This window comes from Notamacropus eugenii, chromosome 4 (genome assembly GCF_028372415.1).
Source record: "Notamacropus eugenii isolate mMacEug1 chromosome 4, mMacEug1.pri_v2, whole genome shotgun sequence".
Lineage (NCBI taxonomy): Eukaryota > Metazoa > Chordata > Mammalia > Diprotodontia > Macropodidae > Notamacropus > Notamacropus eugenii.
The window spans coordinates 355130911-355147770 of record NC_092875.1 but is presented as its reverse complement, the minus strand read 5'-3'; the positions used below and the strand labels follow the sequence as shown (position 1 = coordinate 355147770).

The window sequence follows — 16860 nt, the reverse complement described above, 5'->3', positions numbered from 1 at the left end:
ATCTGCAATGTTAACATTTTCTCCAGTACTTTTCTAATTCTAGACAATCATCAAAACAATAACTCAAGCTCTGATTTGGAGTATTTGCCAATTCCCTGGGGTGTGAATGCTTACCCTGAAAATTTGACACCTGACTCTTGAGAACTTGCTTGGTTCAGTGGTACACTTGCTCTAGAATCCTCATGCTCAGGGCCTGCTCACCTTCTTCCTTTGTTCCCTGGGAGAGTACTTCTTCCCATAAGCAAGAAGAGTGGATGATTTCAGAAGGCTTGTTCAGAAGAACCAAAAACCTTTTTGTGAAGAAAATGCTCTGCTCACAGAGGCAGTTACTTTTGCAACTCATTCACAAAATCCAAACTGGCAGGAGATAAGAGTAATCTGTACTTGTAGAAGCATGACTCCCCGAAGCATGCCCACTTGTGCTATTTCTGGACTAGGAGTAGTCAGACATCCAAATATCCACCTATTTATTCAATAATCATCTATCAAGTCCTTACTCTATCGCAGACACCTTGGGAGACCTTGGGGATACAAAGACAGAAAGAAAGCAATCCCTGATCTCAAAGAACTTACGTTCTATTAGGGGTAAAGAAGAGGAGCACAGACAAGCTAACACAAAAGATGGAGAGTCTTGTGCAGAAAATGTTAATTTAGCTGAACCTTGAAGGAAGCTCAAGATTCTAGGTGAGAAGGGGAATCTATTCCAGGCACAGACAACAGTCAGTCTGTGAAAGGACACAAACATAGGGAATATAATGCTATTTCGGGGGAAGAAAACGTATAGTATTCTGACTAGAGTATAGAATATATGAAGGAGGCAACATACAATAATCCTAGCTTATTGGGCTAGAGAAAATTATATGTCTTAAATGCCAAAGACAGTAATTTGCATTTTATCCTAGCAAAAATGGGGAACCATTGGAACTTAATGACATAGAGAATAGCATGGTTAAAACTTGTCCTTTAGGAATATCAATTTGTTAGCAGTGAGAATAACAGATTGGAGATGGAAGAGACTGAAGGAAGACCAATTAGGAAATTATTGCAGTAGTCTAAGTGAGAAGTGATGAGAGCCTGATCCAGACTGGTATCTATTTGAGTATAAAGGAGATGAATCCCAAACATGTCTGGGGGCAGAGCCATAAAAGTTGCCACCTAAAAAATGTCAAACTAATAGGAGATGTATGTAGGCACATATCAAAGACAAAGATTTAAGTAGTCAACAGTTAGGACAGCCAGCATGATATAATAATTCATTTACACAGCATTTTTCTCAAAACAACATGAGAAGATTGGGACTATACATATTATCATCCCCATTTGACATATGAAGAAACAGAGACTAAGTGTCTTCTCCATGATCACATAGGAACTGTCTCAGGTAGAATCAGAATCCTGAATCCCAGGTTAGTGTACTATCCACTGTGCCAGTATGTCTCTCAGTAGAGTGAAAAAAAAAAATCACATTCAACTTGGGAGTCATGAGACTAGTTCTGCCACTAATTCATTGTGTGACCTTGGTCATTTGACTGGTTCTTTGAATCCCACCTCATTACTAAACATACTAACAGTCTTTAGAGAAACCTTCTCTTTATAGGTGTTGCAATATGTCTGAGCAGGGATGGCTATGTTTCTGGAACATCACTGGGACTCCATTAGGCCAAGTAAATCAGAGTTCCAGCTGATTGAATTCTTTGCCTGATTTGTAAGACAGCAGCCATATCAAAAGATGCCACAAGATTCACTCCCCAAATTATCTCCTCTAACTGTGGCAATATAGTGTCTAACGTACTCACTATCTAATTTACTCTGTGGGTTAAGACTTCCTGCTAAAATCCATGTATTTTATTTGTGAGGAAGAACACAAACTCCCCTATATTACTAGCAGGTTCCTAAGAATTTAGATGATTTTTGCTACATAGACAAGCTGACCAAATGATATGTAGCAGCTATAAATCCAAGCCAAGAGTTTTATTCTCCAAAAAGTAGGAGAGGCAGCACAGAACACAGGGGAAAGCATTTTGGAATGGCAGTCAGGAGACTAATATTCTAAACATTGCCATGCCTCTAACTGATCATGCCATATTTCATGTCAGCTTTAATTTCCTCTTGTGTACAATGAAGGTGTTAGACTTCATGACCTCTAAGAAACATCTACCTGCCTCAGATCTTCATCTATAAAATGAACAGAAGAAGGAAAGGGCAAATAACTCCATTATCTTTGCCAAGAAAACCTTAAATAGGGTCATGAAGAATTGGACATGATGGAATAAGCCAGTATTGATCCAAAGGCCAGGATGACCACTATAACCCTGCAACTTCTTTTCTTTTTTTACCTATATTTCTGTCCCTGTGATGCACGGTCAATATTTGGTATGAAGTCAATGCCTAATGTATAAAACCCTGAATAGAGCTGTATGATATTTTAGGGGTGATCAAGGAAGGAAATTTTAGCTTTCTCCATGTCATGAAGACCAGAATTCAAGAGAAGTGGTGGCAGCTCTAACCCTGAAGGTGGCAGCAGTGAGGTAAGAGTGACAAGATAAAAAAAAAAAAGATTAGGGAAAAAAAGAACAGGTTTATCATAAGATATCAATGATAGTAGAGGTGAGGAGATACTATTTTTAAGTGTAGTGATGCAAGATTATATAAAGTTGGGAGCCAAAGTGACCTACTTTGTCTGAGACAGCAGAGGTGGGGAGGTTGAATGACAAAATAGGTTGTTGCTTTTTTGACTTTTTGTTTAGATGCATGGCTCAGTTCCAAAGGATTACAAAAGTCAATCCTTCAGTACTGAGGATCCTAGAATATTACAGTTGAAAGAGAACATCAGAATCCCACAATCTGACCACCTGCCCAGTTCAGAAATATCTTCGTCCATGAGAGTTTGGCATCACATGGGAATGAAGAACATTCTAATAGTTCCTATTAAAAATTACATTTTAAAAGCAGTGAAACACACAGCCCTCTCCTTGCACAACACTCAAGGTAAGATTTCAGTCTGATGCTTGCAGGGCTCAGCTCTGCATTGGGGAATGCTGTGGCACAGATGGAAATAGATTTCGGTTTTCAAAAAGCTTCAAAATGCATTGTAAAAATAGAATATTTCCAACAAAATGTGAGAAGCATCTCCCAACTTCCAAGATTTATTATCATATGTTTGAAACGTTTTTGATAGAAGCACTAAATATACCATACGGAGGACAAAAGTTTGGCCTCCTTTTCACTATAGTTGGAAAGTTGCAAATAGTTAAGGTTTTTGTTATTTTTTTTCTTGCTCTAATTCACAAGCAGCGTAAGATCAGCTGTTCCCCTGTGGATGGTCTGTGGCACTGCAGGTGAGTTCTAGTTTACACAACATACGTATTCTTGAAAAATTCTGGGCAAATCCATTTTTTAAAAATGCATTCAAATTAGTTTTAAATCCACAATGGAAATTCATCATTTAAAGCATTCCTATGGGAAAACCTTTGGCAATATGAATCATTCACTCATTCATTTTGTAAATTCAGAATTATTTATTATATATGAGATCTGTTTCTGGTTGGGCACACTTCATTGCAGTCTATTTGCAGTGTCCAAAAAGGATAACTAGAAGATTGTTGATAATCAGTGTCCCAAGTATTGAGAAATCAGTATTATTTAGCCAAGCTATTTGGGAACAAATGATTTGATTGATGATTGATATAGACTACACTCCCTCTTTCCACCTACCTTTCAGCCATATCATTTCTTTGCCAATGCCTCTACCAGATGATGGACAGTAGATACGCAGTTCACATTAATTCTTTTTTCTACTACTTGTCTGGTTATCAGTTACATGGCTAGACTATAGATGAGGAATAAAGATGAAATTCAGACTAACTCTACTATTCTTTATTCTCTGAACGATCCATCTTCTTTGGTCCTTGCATGACTTTGCTCCCATGATTCCTTGTGCCTAGAAGGCCCTCATCCGTCTCTGCCTATTGAAATCCATTTAGTATATCTGACCCAGGATCACATCCACTATAAATCTCTCCCTGTTCAGTCAGAAATAATCTCCCCCATGAGATGTCTTTCCCTACTAACATTTCATTTATATACTTATTATAGAATCAAAGATACTATAAACTCTAAGGAGAATTGAGAGGGACCATGTCTAGTCTCCCTGCTACAGATGAGGAAAAGATACCTCAAAATGTGAAGTGACTTGCCCAGAATTTTTACTGATAGAGATAGAAAGATAATCCAGATCTCCTGATATTCATTCCAGTACTCCGCATGACACCATTTTATTTCCTACATGCACTATCTAGTCAATGAATAGACTGGACAACAATAGATCCCTGCCTAAACTCCACTTAATGGCTATTTTCTGGACCCTCCTGGCTTTAGTGATTATCAATAGTAATGGTTGCTCTTTCCCTCCCAGCTTGATTTACTCATGTTTTTTTTTTTCATTTTTACTCATTAAAGGGGCCATTCCCTGATTACTTCTTAAAGAGGCCTATTCACTGAATGGGCATCACCTCACTCTAAGTGAGTACCTGAATAGGCCTTAGGTGAAAAAGGCCAAGGTCTCCCATTGAATCCTGGGCCATCTCCAGTCATCCTGATGAAAATCTGGGCACTGGATCCAGGTGACTCAGGAAGAGAAAGTGAGGCTGGTGGCCTTGTACAGCTCTCCCTCCCTCAAAACAAAGTCAAGTGCAAGTCATGTCATCATTTCTCTGATGTCATGGTCTTCTTCGAAAACAAAGGACGAACACAACAGCAATCATATGCCTACTGTGTGCAAGACATTATACTAGGCACTAATAATACAAGGATGAAAAATAATATGATCTCCATCCACAAAGAATTTATAGTCTATGAAGGAGTATACAACACATATGCAGATAAGATTTAGGTACTACAATGGATAGAGAGCATTGAGTATAGAGTTAGAAAGACCTGAATTCAAATCCAGACTCAGACACTTCTAGCTGTGTGACCCTGGGCAAGTCACTTAACCTCAGTTTGCCTCAGTTTTCTCATCTGTGAAATGGGCATGATATCTACCTTACAGGATTGATGTGAGACTCAAATGAGATGATAATAAAATAGCACAATGCCCAGAATTAAATTAAATGCTATATGAATGCTAGATATTATTATTATAGATACAGTAAGAGGCAATAAAGGATATTACCAGACAAAGCATTTTAGGAAAAACTGTGGAAGAAACAAATTCTCTTATCTGAGAGGGTGGTAGTAGATACTTATTTTACTATTCTTACTACATAACCTCAATAATGTCTCAGAAACAAAAATAATTTTGACAGCAAATGTCATTGTGCAACTTTACAGACTTTACAGAGTTGATACAATAGCATCTTGCTGTATACAAGGACAAGATCTGGACCTGTGCTTTCATTAGTACAGGGAGTTCTCACATAAGGACATATTCTCTACCAGTGAAAGTTTGCACCTTCTCTTCAATGTATTTTCTTAGAAAGTTACAAAGAATTCCAAGAGGCTATGGGATTTTCCCATGGTCATACAACTGGTATATATCAGAGGTAGGATGTGAACCTGGATCTTCCTGGTCCCGCCATCCATTCTCTACCCATTCTTCTAATATTTCCTCTCAGAAGCTATGTATGTATGTATATATGCATATATGAAGTGTTGGCAAAGCAATATGTCCAAAAGGTATCAGGAAGGGAGATGAGTTACATAATTCATTGTATGTATGGTTTTTCCCTGAATAACTTAAGCAATTCTGATTTTTAGTACTCTACATGTATTCAAATTCTCTGAGTCAGATGCATACTAGCTCTGTGACCATAAGTAAGTCAGCTAACATCTTTGCACTTCAACCAATTCCATAAGGCTCCAAATTGCAAACAGTTACTACCCTATGTCAGTAGAGGAGTTTCACACAACGGAAGTTCCCTACAATATAGAATTCATAAGTCTAAAAGAATTGTAAATATATATATGTATTATTTTATCCTACATATCTGATTTTATTTATACTTATTTCTCCACATGTCATACAACTCTAAAGACAATTCAGAATGTATATCTAGATCACATACATACTAAAAATGGAGAAAAACAAGATGTCTGCGAGATCTTTTGGGGTAAAGATAACACTTTATTCTTATCACCAAAGGCTTACATACTATACAATATATGTAGGCATACTATACAAGCACAGAATAGGTGCTTGAATAGAATAGGTACTCTATCCACAGCTAGGTTGCACAGTGGATAGAGCATTGGACCTGAAGTCGGGAAGACCAGAGGTCAAATTTGACCTAGAATACTTCCTAGCTGTGTGACCCTGGGCAAGTCATTTGACTTCTGTATGCTTTATTTCCTAGTCTATAAAATAGAGATAATAATGGCACCCACCTCCCAGGGTTGTTCTGAGGACCAAATGACATAATAATTGCAAAGCATCTGGCACATGGGAAGAACTCTATAAATGTCAGTTGTTATTATTGAAAAATATGTTTGAATTGGCCACATAGCTAAAAAATTAAAATTTTGGATTATAAAGAGCTATATAAAAGCTAGCCATTATTATTATTGTTGAAAAACATTTATTTACATGAACTGATCAAATAGCTAAAAAATTAGGATTTGGGACTATGTGTGGATTTTAACTATGTATTCTGTTCTAATTCCCAAATACCTTGAAAGTTGAAGTCCATACTGTACTTTAACTAGAGACTAGCAAAAAAAACTACAGAGAAAAGGAAATTCAAAAGACCTAATCGTTGATACTTGTCCCTTGAGGTCCTTGAGGGAAAGGTCTGTTGTTGGTATCTTTGTATCCCCAGATTCACAGAAGTGCTTAGTATATAGTAGGCTCTTAATTAATGCTTGTAAAATTGAATTGAATTCACCCCTAAAATAATGAAACTTGAAAGATCAGTTGCTCAAACTTTCTTCCAAAAGGTATGCAAGAAATGGCCTTTGTTACTGTTTTTCTTAGGGGCACAAAGTAAAACACATTGGTAAGGAAGGGTTCACGAGCTATCATTTAAAGTGGATTCTCACCAACAAAATATCTCAAACTTGGGACAGTTAACTAGGAAGTTCACAGTGAGAGGATCTTGACACCAAATTGACCAGCACTACATTAGCTAATTGTTTTAAATAAATGTGCCAATAACATGCAAACAGCTGTCAGGAAGAGAGACCTTTGGTGATTCTGCTGGAATGAGATATATCATCCCAAAGTGCTCAAAGCCAATTCTCCTAATGCCAAAGACTTAGCAACCCATGAAATAAGCAATAAATCCTGCAGAAAAATTGATAGCAACAGATGTCACTTACAAAACTGCAGGAAGTATTTTTTTTCAAGTACACAACCAGAATTGCCTGATGAACTGCTGCTTACATTTTTACATCATGATAACATGTGAATTTCTATGCCTACAGATGTTTCATCTACATAAATAGGTGTGCAAAAAAGAAATGGAAGGAGCTTGAACTGGGGAAACATTTACATTTTTTCTCCCTCCTCAAAAAGATTTGAATCAGAATGAATTATTTTGAAAGCATTATGTTTGAGGCTTATTTAAAATATCACATTGAATAACAGTTTTATCAAGAGGAGGTTTATCACAGGAAACAGCAAAAGGATTGAGTTGCACGTTAACATTTGCTGTTAAAATTGCTTTTGTTTCTAAAACATTATTGAGGTTATATAGTAAGAACAGTAAAAGAATATGGGTTTAGAGAATTACCTTTAATCAGTGTCTACATTGAATACAGAAAACTGAGGATAGGAAACCATCCAGGTGATTCATCCTTAAAAATCACCTGCAGAGGCATCCCTCAAAACTTCTGCAAAGTGTATGCAGAAATGGGAACCCACTTGCACATTTATTTTGACTCTTGCATTTGACTCTTACTCCACAACAAGAATCTGAATTGTTGTAGTCCTCTGGCCAATAAAAATTCTCATAGACAAATTAAATAACTAGCTAGTAAACCAAAAACTCACCCCTAATAATTGTTTAGGGGATGATTTTTCTCTATAACTGCTTCAGCCTTAATTTAGGCTTAATATCTGGTGTATAGTCAAGTCATTTAAATTCAACATGGGTTTATTAAGCTCCTACTAAGAGGCAACTAAGAAGCACAGTGAATAGAACTTTGGGTCTGGAGTCAGGAAAATCTCAGTTCAAATTTGGCCTCAGATATTTCCTACTAGTGTAACCCAGGGAAAGTCATTTAACTTCTGTTTGCCTCAGTTTCCTCAACTGAATAATAACAGCACATACCTGAAGGGGCAGTGTGAGAATCAAAATGGTGTAATATTTGTAAAGTGCCTGGCACATAGTAGCCCCCATATAAATTATTTTATCTCTACTATGTGCCAGAAAGGGGAACATTTAATGTGCTAAAAAGGGAAAATGCTAAGATCTCTGACCACTAAAGTCCTTTCTAGCTCTACATCTATGATCCTATATTTCCATGAGCTCTGTGAAATGAAAAGTATCTTAATCCTTCTTGCTTCTTAAAAAAAAAAGTATGAATCTAGACAAAGAAGACCTTCTTTACCATAAAGCACATTCAGCCTTGTAGCAGAGCCTGGTACATAGGAATCTGTTGTATTTATTTCTGCTCTTTCTCTCTCCCCCCACCACCAAAAAAAATATTTTTAGACTGGCTTGTGATAAGCTAAATTGTTTTCACCATTTTTAGTACATATGTGGTCTAGATATATATTCTGAATTGTCTTACTTTTTAAGCCTAGACCCCAAGAAATTGCACAACCTTGCTCATCCTCCATATCACTTCTGCATATGTGTATGGGTGTGAGTGCACACACATGCACATGCACACACATACACACATACATACTCACACATGCACACAAAGATGCTTTCTTTGGTCTTGCAGCTGCAACCACCACCAAACGACCATTTGGATCCAGCCTTGTAGTTCCAACCTCTCTCTAAGAAGTATGGCAAATTTAAAAGTCTAAAACACAGTAGGGACATGGTCCAAATTCTGGAAGGCAGTTCTTTTGGCACTCAAGAAGCCTGATATTTATTGTCCTTCAATTCCATTCCTGGGACCCTTCTTTGAACTGGGGTTTGCCTTGGGGTCCAAAGCTATTTCACTAATGTCCAGTTGAATAAACCAGTTTTCAGCAAGTGCTAACATCCTCATGGGTGAATGCAATTCATCGGGCCTTTGGAGCTAACCAAACTTTAGCAATCCTTTGTTGTCGACAGAACACGTGCCAGAAAAGAAAGAAAACTTGACCCCAACTTACTCTTGGCATCCTCTCAGCAGTGACTGCTGTCCTGCTAACAGTTGTTTGCTCAGGGAATTTTTATGCTATCAGCAGCAGCAATTTCCACCAGATGGCAAATTGACAAACTATTAAAACAAATTGTGTGAGTGAGAATAGTTGGCACTTCCTTAAATGTATTTGGAACTATCTCCTGTGCTGGAACTGTGATCATGCATAGCCCAGAAATGACAGGATCACTTGAAAGTGATATATATGACACAATGGCTCAAATCTTAAGTGGATAAAACACATGACTGTCTAGATCCCTATGAGAACTAAGCATGACATTGTACTCTTTGACAGTAATTTGTGGCTCATCTAAAAATTTATTTATTTATCCAAAGATGGATTAAAAGTAGATGTTCACAAGTGAAGGAGGAAAGTAAAGTGATTTGACCAAGGTCACACACATAAGCATCAGAGGTAGAATTTGGACACAGATCCTATGTTTCTAAAGCTTACTATACTTACTATAAGGAAACTGATCAGTATCAAAAGTCATAGTAAACACCTGCTAAGTATGAGGTACTTTGCTAATCAGATTAGGAAAACAGAACTTACCCTCTCCAAAGCCTTAGCATACCTGATGATTTTGATACAAAAATACTATAACTGGCACAGGTGGAATGATATTACACATCACCACTCTTGTTCAATTGGAAAGGAAACCAACAAGCATTTATTAAGTGCCTACTATGTGCCAGGCACTGTGCTAAGAACTTTCCACATATTATCTGATTTGATGCTCACAACAACCCCTCCCTACAACATGAGGTAGGTGCTATTATTATCTCCATTTTACACTTGAAGAAACTAAGGCAGCCAGAAATTAAGCAGCTTGCCCAAGATCACACAATTTGCAAATGTCTGAGGCCAAATTTAAGCTCCAGTCGTTCTGAATACTGGCCCAATGTTCTATCCCAAGGGTAGGGAACTTGGGGCCTCAAGGCCACAAGTGGCTTTCTAGGTCCTTGGGCATGGACTTTTGACTGAGTCCAAGTTTTATAGAACAAATCCTCTTATTAAAGGGATTTGTTCCGTGAAGTTTGGATTTAGTCAAAGGGCTACACTTGAGGATATAGAGCACTACATGTGGCCTCAAGGCCAAAGGTTCTCCATCTCTGCTCTATCCATTGTACCACCTTCATGCCTCAGTGAATGAAATAAATAACCAAGCAGGCAGAATCATGGGAGAGTTATATCTGCACCTCATTCTTCTCTCTCTGACCCTGGCCAGGATCACACCTTCTCAAGTTACATGCTGGGTAATTCAAAGAGTCACTCACTGTTAAAACAGTAAGAAGACTTAGAGATCACCCAGTTCTCTCCTTAACAGATGAGGAAACTGGAAAACAGTGGAATGATATGGTGATCCAAGGTCAGACATTCACCTAGTTACTGAGCCTAGACTAGAGCCAATGTCTCCTGACTTCAGTGTTTTGTCCTCTACACAACTGTGACTCATTATTGTGTTCCTACCTAAGACCATAATGTGAAAATCAGAACAGACAGGTAGGAAGACAGATAGACAAATGCCTTATGCTTCATGGGGTGCTACACAGATCACAGAGAAATAATTGAACTGAAAAAAGAAATGTCTTTCTTGACTTAGGGAGATGGGATTCTTTATTTCTACAATTGCTTCTGGCATCAGAAAAATACCTTATATTTTGGGAATAATAGGAGTGGATATTAAGACAAATAACATGACTCTGGCTCTGGATCTACTCGTTGTCTTAACCCCTCTGAAATGTTTAATCTTTAAGACCCAATTTCTGTGAAGGATGGTGTACTGAAGAGGACTGGTTCCCCACTCAAGTGGAAAATATATTCCATCATAGTTCTATTGATATATTATTGATATAAAGCCATTTGAGAGTGTCAAGAACTTTGGCCATGAAAACTACTTTTCTTTACAAGGTTGTCACTTGCAGAGTAGACATCCAGGTCACATTTCCACAAGGGTCATCTCCATGGGTAGTTCTGCTAAATGTTTAATACCTAGCACCAGCAACCTAAAATAGAGCTACATGGACCAATAATTTAACCAATTGTTTTTCTTTTCTTAAGCCTATGGATCAATTTAGCAGATCCCTCACTACCTCACAAAAAGACAAAAAACATCACAAAGTAAATACCTGAACTAGCTTCTGCAACCGAGGCTCTCATCACACCTTGCCTGTACTACTGCAAGGGACTTCTAAGTATTCTCCTGTCCTCAAGTTTCTCCACACTCTACTCCATCTTCACACCAGTGTTGCCAAACTCAAACCATACATTAGAATTCCTGGAGATTTATAGAAAGACTTAGAAAACTGTATGTTAACATTATGTTTTATTATCTTTTTACTTATCTTTTTAAAAATTTCCCAATTACATTTTAATCTAATTCAATCACAGTTGGGAGCTTGTGTTCCATAAACTTTATATTAAAATTCTGCCCTCTTGATGTGTATCCCCTTTAAAAACCAAGAGCAGGAAGAAAAAAAGAGTGCCCTTCTATATGAATTTATAAATAAATTTGTAAAGTACTCAGAGACATGTAGTATTCCTTGTTGTGTTGAATGTCAAAACTGACACCAAAACCATAAATATTAGATATTGGCAGAGTATATTTTTGAAGAACCTATTTTTATACTCAGGAAGCACTAGGCTGGAGTTGTGAATATATTATCTTTCCTTAACTAAATGAGTTTATTCACAGTCATGTGGATAGATCTGTTATTGTGAGATGTTTTCTCTATTTACACCACGGGAAAGTTTTAAATCAAACCATGTTGAGATGATTCAGTAATTATAAGTGATATTCCTTTCCCATTTTCTTTTTTCCATTATTTCTAAGTTCTTGTTTGTAACTCTCTTCCAATATAAAAGCTCACTTTTTGTTTAATTTGTCCCATTCCTCAGATTATTCCAAATAGCTATGCCCACTGTAGGTGATGTTCAAAGGTTATTGTACAACTTTACCCCAAGGGCCTGTGTAATAATCTGTGGTCAATATAAAACAAAATGGGAATAATTTAATTTACCATGAAATCAAGCTTCATTCATGGCTCAAGTGACTGTTTCTGTCTTTGCAATTTACATTTGCCATTCACCATTAACCAGTCACTAAAGCTAACCATTCAAGCCTTTCAGGCAAACAAGTTGGCTCAGCAAGCCAAAGTTCACTAGAAAGCAGATGAAGGAAGAGTCACTAGCAAGTATATCTAAATATTCAAAAAGTGTCCATGGAAATACACTCACACTCTGATGTCTCTTAAATTCTAGATTCTGAATCTGCTTATATTTCCCTACACTAATCCTTGACATTCTTTCCCAACATAAAGACTCTCAGAAGCTCCAAAGTATACTATTGAGAGGTTGTAGTAGCTCCTTCAGCAGTGGCCCCAGTACACTAGAGTTGCTCTGGAGAACTGCACACACTCAGCATACATCATCATTCCCAACAGTTGATGGTCTGAGGGATATTCATCTTCACATGTTATTCTAATCCCTGCCTCTTCCTGTGATCCCTAAATCAAGAATTACCTTGGGTACAAAGCCAGATATCTAAAGATCCAAACCTGGACTCAATTGCAAACTACTGAGGAGCCACATCTAATCCTACCTTAAAACTACTACCTGAAGGATACAAAGTCTCCCAAATAATCATATCATCCACAAGAAATCAATATGCACTTATTAAACATCTACTGCATGCCAGGCGCTATGCTAGGAACTGGACATACAAACACAAAAAACCTAAGACAGAGTAGCTGTCATTTATCTGGCTGTTAGATAAGAGCCCAGCAGTTTGCACAAAAAAAAAAGACCTTGGTGTTTCAGTAATTAGCAAAATCAATATGAAGCCATAATTTATTTGGGCAACTTGTTGCACTTTGTTTCAGTCTGATCATACATCAAATTTTTGAGGTCGTGGCTTTTTTTTCAGGTCAAGATGCTACATTTTTTGAATGATGCTGAAAATCCGGAAAGTATCCAAATGAAGGGGACCAGAGTCATATAGTGCTTGGAGATTATGTAACACGAGGGTCAGTTTTAAACATCTTTTAACCTGGAGAAGAAAAAATTAAGGGGGAATAAAGGGAAAGATGGCCCATGACAGCTATCTTCAAGTGTTTGAAGCTATTCTGTGGAAACCTGATTTGGCTTCTCTTTCTTGGCCCCAGGGGATAGAATTATGAGTGATAATTTGGAAACTGCAGAGATGCAGACCTAGACTTAACATAAGGAAAATCTTTCTAACAATTAGGGCTATACAAAATAATAATATTGAGAATTTGTATTGTGCTTTAAAGTTAGCAAAATGCTTTCCAAATATTATCTTATTTCATCCCCATAAAAACTCTGGAAATAGGTGCTATAATTATCTCCATTTTACAAGTGAAGAAACTGAGGCAGACAAAGGTAAATGATTTGTATAGAGTCTCAGAGCTAGTAAGTGGTTGAAGTCTTGAACTGAGGTCTTTCTGAATTCAGAACCAGCTCTCTATCTGCTGTGTCACTTAGCTGCCTCCAGGAACGAGAACAGCAGGTTCTTTTCTACAGGTCCTTAAGCAAAGACTTTATTGCCATTTGTGAGCTATTTTGTAGAAAGGACTCTTGGTAGGCACAAATCTGACTAGATGGTTTCTGAATCTCTTCCAACTATGATATTTTATTATTTTGTAATACGGAACAATGACAAATTAAGCCATGATACAGTAGGACGTAGTGCATGACATAACAATGCTGGGTGTGTTAAAAACGTCATTCTATCATACATATTAGTTTTCTAATGAAAGACAATTTTCAGAAATGTAAAAAAGGTTCTGCTAAATCTAAAGAAAACGTATATCTGTTTACAATAGAAAAAAGGGAACTAAAGGAATGGTATTGAATCAATACAAAAATGACTGGTTCATCTGTCCTATATGTTATAGGGGCTCAGAAAGGGTAACTCGTGACATTCTTTGAAGATTTTGCATTATTTGGAGTTGAGACTCATTACAATTTCATATGCTCTGCATAGCTGTCCTGTTAAAAAAAATGATGCTAATATCTCTAATTTAGTATTCTTTGAAAAGCAACAAGTTTTTTGAGCAGATGCAGTTGATTGAACTATGTCTTTGCAATTTCAAAATGAAAGTTTTAGAAAGCTAGATGCATCTGAAAGGGAGAGAATTATCAAATTGTGAAGATAAAGAATAATTTTGTGGGGTTTTTTCAGATAATTTATTTTTCAAGCACGATCCATGAACACTTTCATCATGATGATGAAACCAGGCTACTGATGAATCAAATTTTCTTGATATAAAGCAGACAGAGGCAGGTTAACTGTCTTCACTTGTGCTAATGTTTCCACAGATTACCTATGAATGTAAGTCCAATATAAGAGCAATTTGTATTTATATGGGCCCTTGGGAAATTGGAGGATCCTGCACATGATGATGAACAATTAACTCTTAACTCCTTTCTTATACTCAATTCCAAATGTCACCAACCTAGTGTGACAGCCTAAGTATTCATCACTTCACACCAGGAGTATACCAGTCTCCTACAGTAGTTGGCATACTTGAGTCCTGGCTCCAGGACCTCCCCATTCCTGTATGCTGCCATCAGATGACTCTTTCTTAATGTCTCTTTCATCATGTCAATCAACTTTCTACTCAAAACCCTTTAAGAGTAACATCTAAACTCCTCTGTCTGGAATATATGGTCTTCTGAGAAACACCATAAACAAAAAATGCTACAACTGGAGTACAGCCTCACAAATGATGCTTCTTCAGTGTAAAATAAGAAAAATTAAGGGATTCCAAATCTTTCCTATATCCTGGAGCCCTTTATCAGTCTGGTGAAATCTATGAACTGTTGGGGGATGCAGAGAGAGTTTTAAATTAATTGAATGAAAAGTTAAATTTTAGATAGAAATTAGTAAAAATAAAGATGTATTTTTTTCTCACTAAGACCCTGAAATATATGAAAGGACTCCTTAGCGGAGGGAGTCTGAAAAACATAGTTTAAGAACCTCAAGTGTAAGGGAATGTCAAAACCTAAGGCCAGTGGTTATATTTTATTCAAATCCAAGTAGAATGACAGATTACAAAGGAGTCTGAGAATTTGTGTGACTAGATACTCAAGTAATGCCTATGAATATGAGATGAGATTTTGGGGAGTTAACTGTGGGCTAAAAAAAAAGAATATTCTTACATGTACCAATCACAAAATCCATCAAAAGATCAAAGTTTCTAGGATGCTCTACAATATATACTTAGATCTACCACAGAGAGTACAACTCTTACTAGGCTAGTCATGTTATTCAAATGCCAAACATATATTTACCTAAAAGACTATTTTATGAAGAACTCACACAAGGCAAGTGCTCACAGAGAGGTCAAAAGAAGCTATACAAAGATACTCTAAAGGTCTCTCTGAAGAACTTTGGAATTGATTGTGAGACAAGAGAGATGCTGGCACAGGACCACTGAGTTTGGCATGCCCAAATCAAAAAGGCAGCTGTGCTCTATGAGCAAAGCAGACTTGCAGTAGCTCAAAAGAAACATGAGATGTGCAAAATTAGAGACATACCCACTCTAAATGTTCATATGGACTATTTTTCTCTGATCTTTCTGAGAGCTTTCTGAGTTCCTGCTGATGTGATCAAACATAATCAGATACACCCCAATTCACTGGTGTTATTTTCATCTTTTTCAAGAACAAAGGACAGGAGTGGAGCCAAGATGGCAGAATAGAAAGACCAACCTGTAGAAGGTCCCCCCTATAGCCCATAAAATGCCTGTAAAAAGTGGCTCCAAACAAATCCTAGAGCAGTAGCAGACACAAAACAACAGAGTGAAAGAGATTTCCAGCCCAAGGTAGCCTACAAGGCTGACAGGAAAGATCTATCACACTGGGCTCAGGGTGGAGCACAGGCCACGGAGTGCAGCCCAGCTTTGGCCATGCAGCACTGGTAGAAACAGGACTGGAGCAGGCCTCAGGGGGCAGAATCTTTGGCAACAGTTGTGGTTCCCAGATTGCTCAACCCGCAAACACCAAAGATAGCTTCAAACGTCAGTGAGAAAGCCCTCTTACCTGGATGAGAAGGAAATGTGGTCTGGCCCTGCCAGCAGCAGCAACTGCAGGGACAGCAGCCATTTTGGGAGCCCTTGGCCTAATGACACTGGGGGAATTGAGTCACTGATCTGGAACTCAGCCTTGATTGGCAGCCCTAGGGTAAGGAGGAACGCTGGCTGGCCTGGCAGAGCTGGTAGAGACTCTGGAGAGGGAACCCTACAGGCAGATCCTGGACAGAACAGAGTGCTAGTGGTTGCTCACAGACAAGAGTGCAGGCCAGGAGAGGAGTAAACCCTTCTCCCTTGATTGTATCACCTTGGAGGAACTGAGAACTTACAGGTCCTCAGAGTATACCCGCCTCCTGACAAAGGACTCAAAAGTCAAGTAATTGGCTGGAAAAATGTCTAAAAAGGGGAAGGGGAGGAAAAAAGACAATAGAAAACTACTTTTTTTTGTGAGCAGGTATTTTCTTCCATCCTTTTGGATGAGGAAAAACAATGTATATCATCAGAGGA

The 16860-nt window shown here is 37.8% G+C and overlaps 1 pseudogene; it reads right to left on the bottom strand.

Annotated features, from left to right (window-relative positions):
- LOC140502572 (large ribosomal subunit protein uL10 pseudogene) overlaps positions 1 to 16426 on the bottom strand; it is a 48368-nt pseudogene extending 31942 nt beyond the window's left edge.
- Positions 16427 to 16860: the final 434 nt, after the last annotated feature.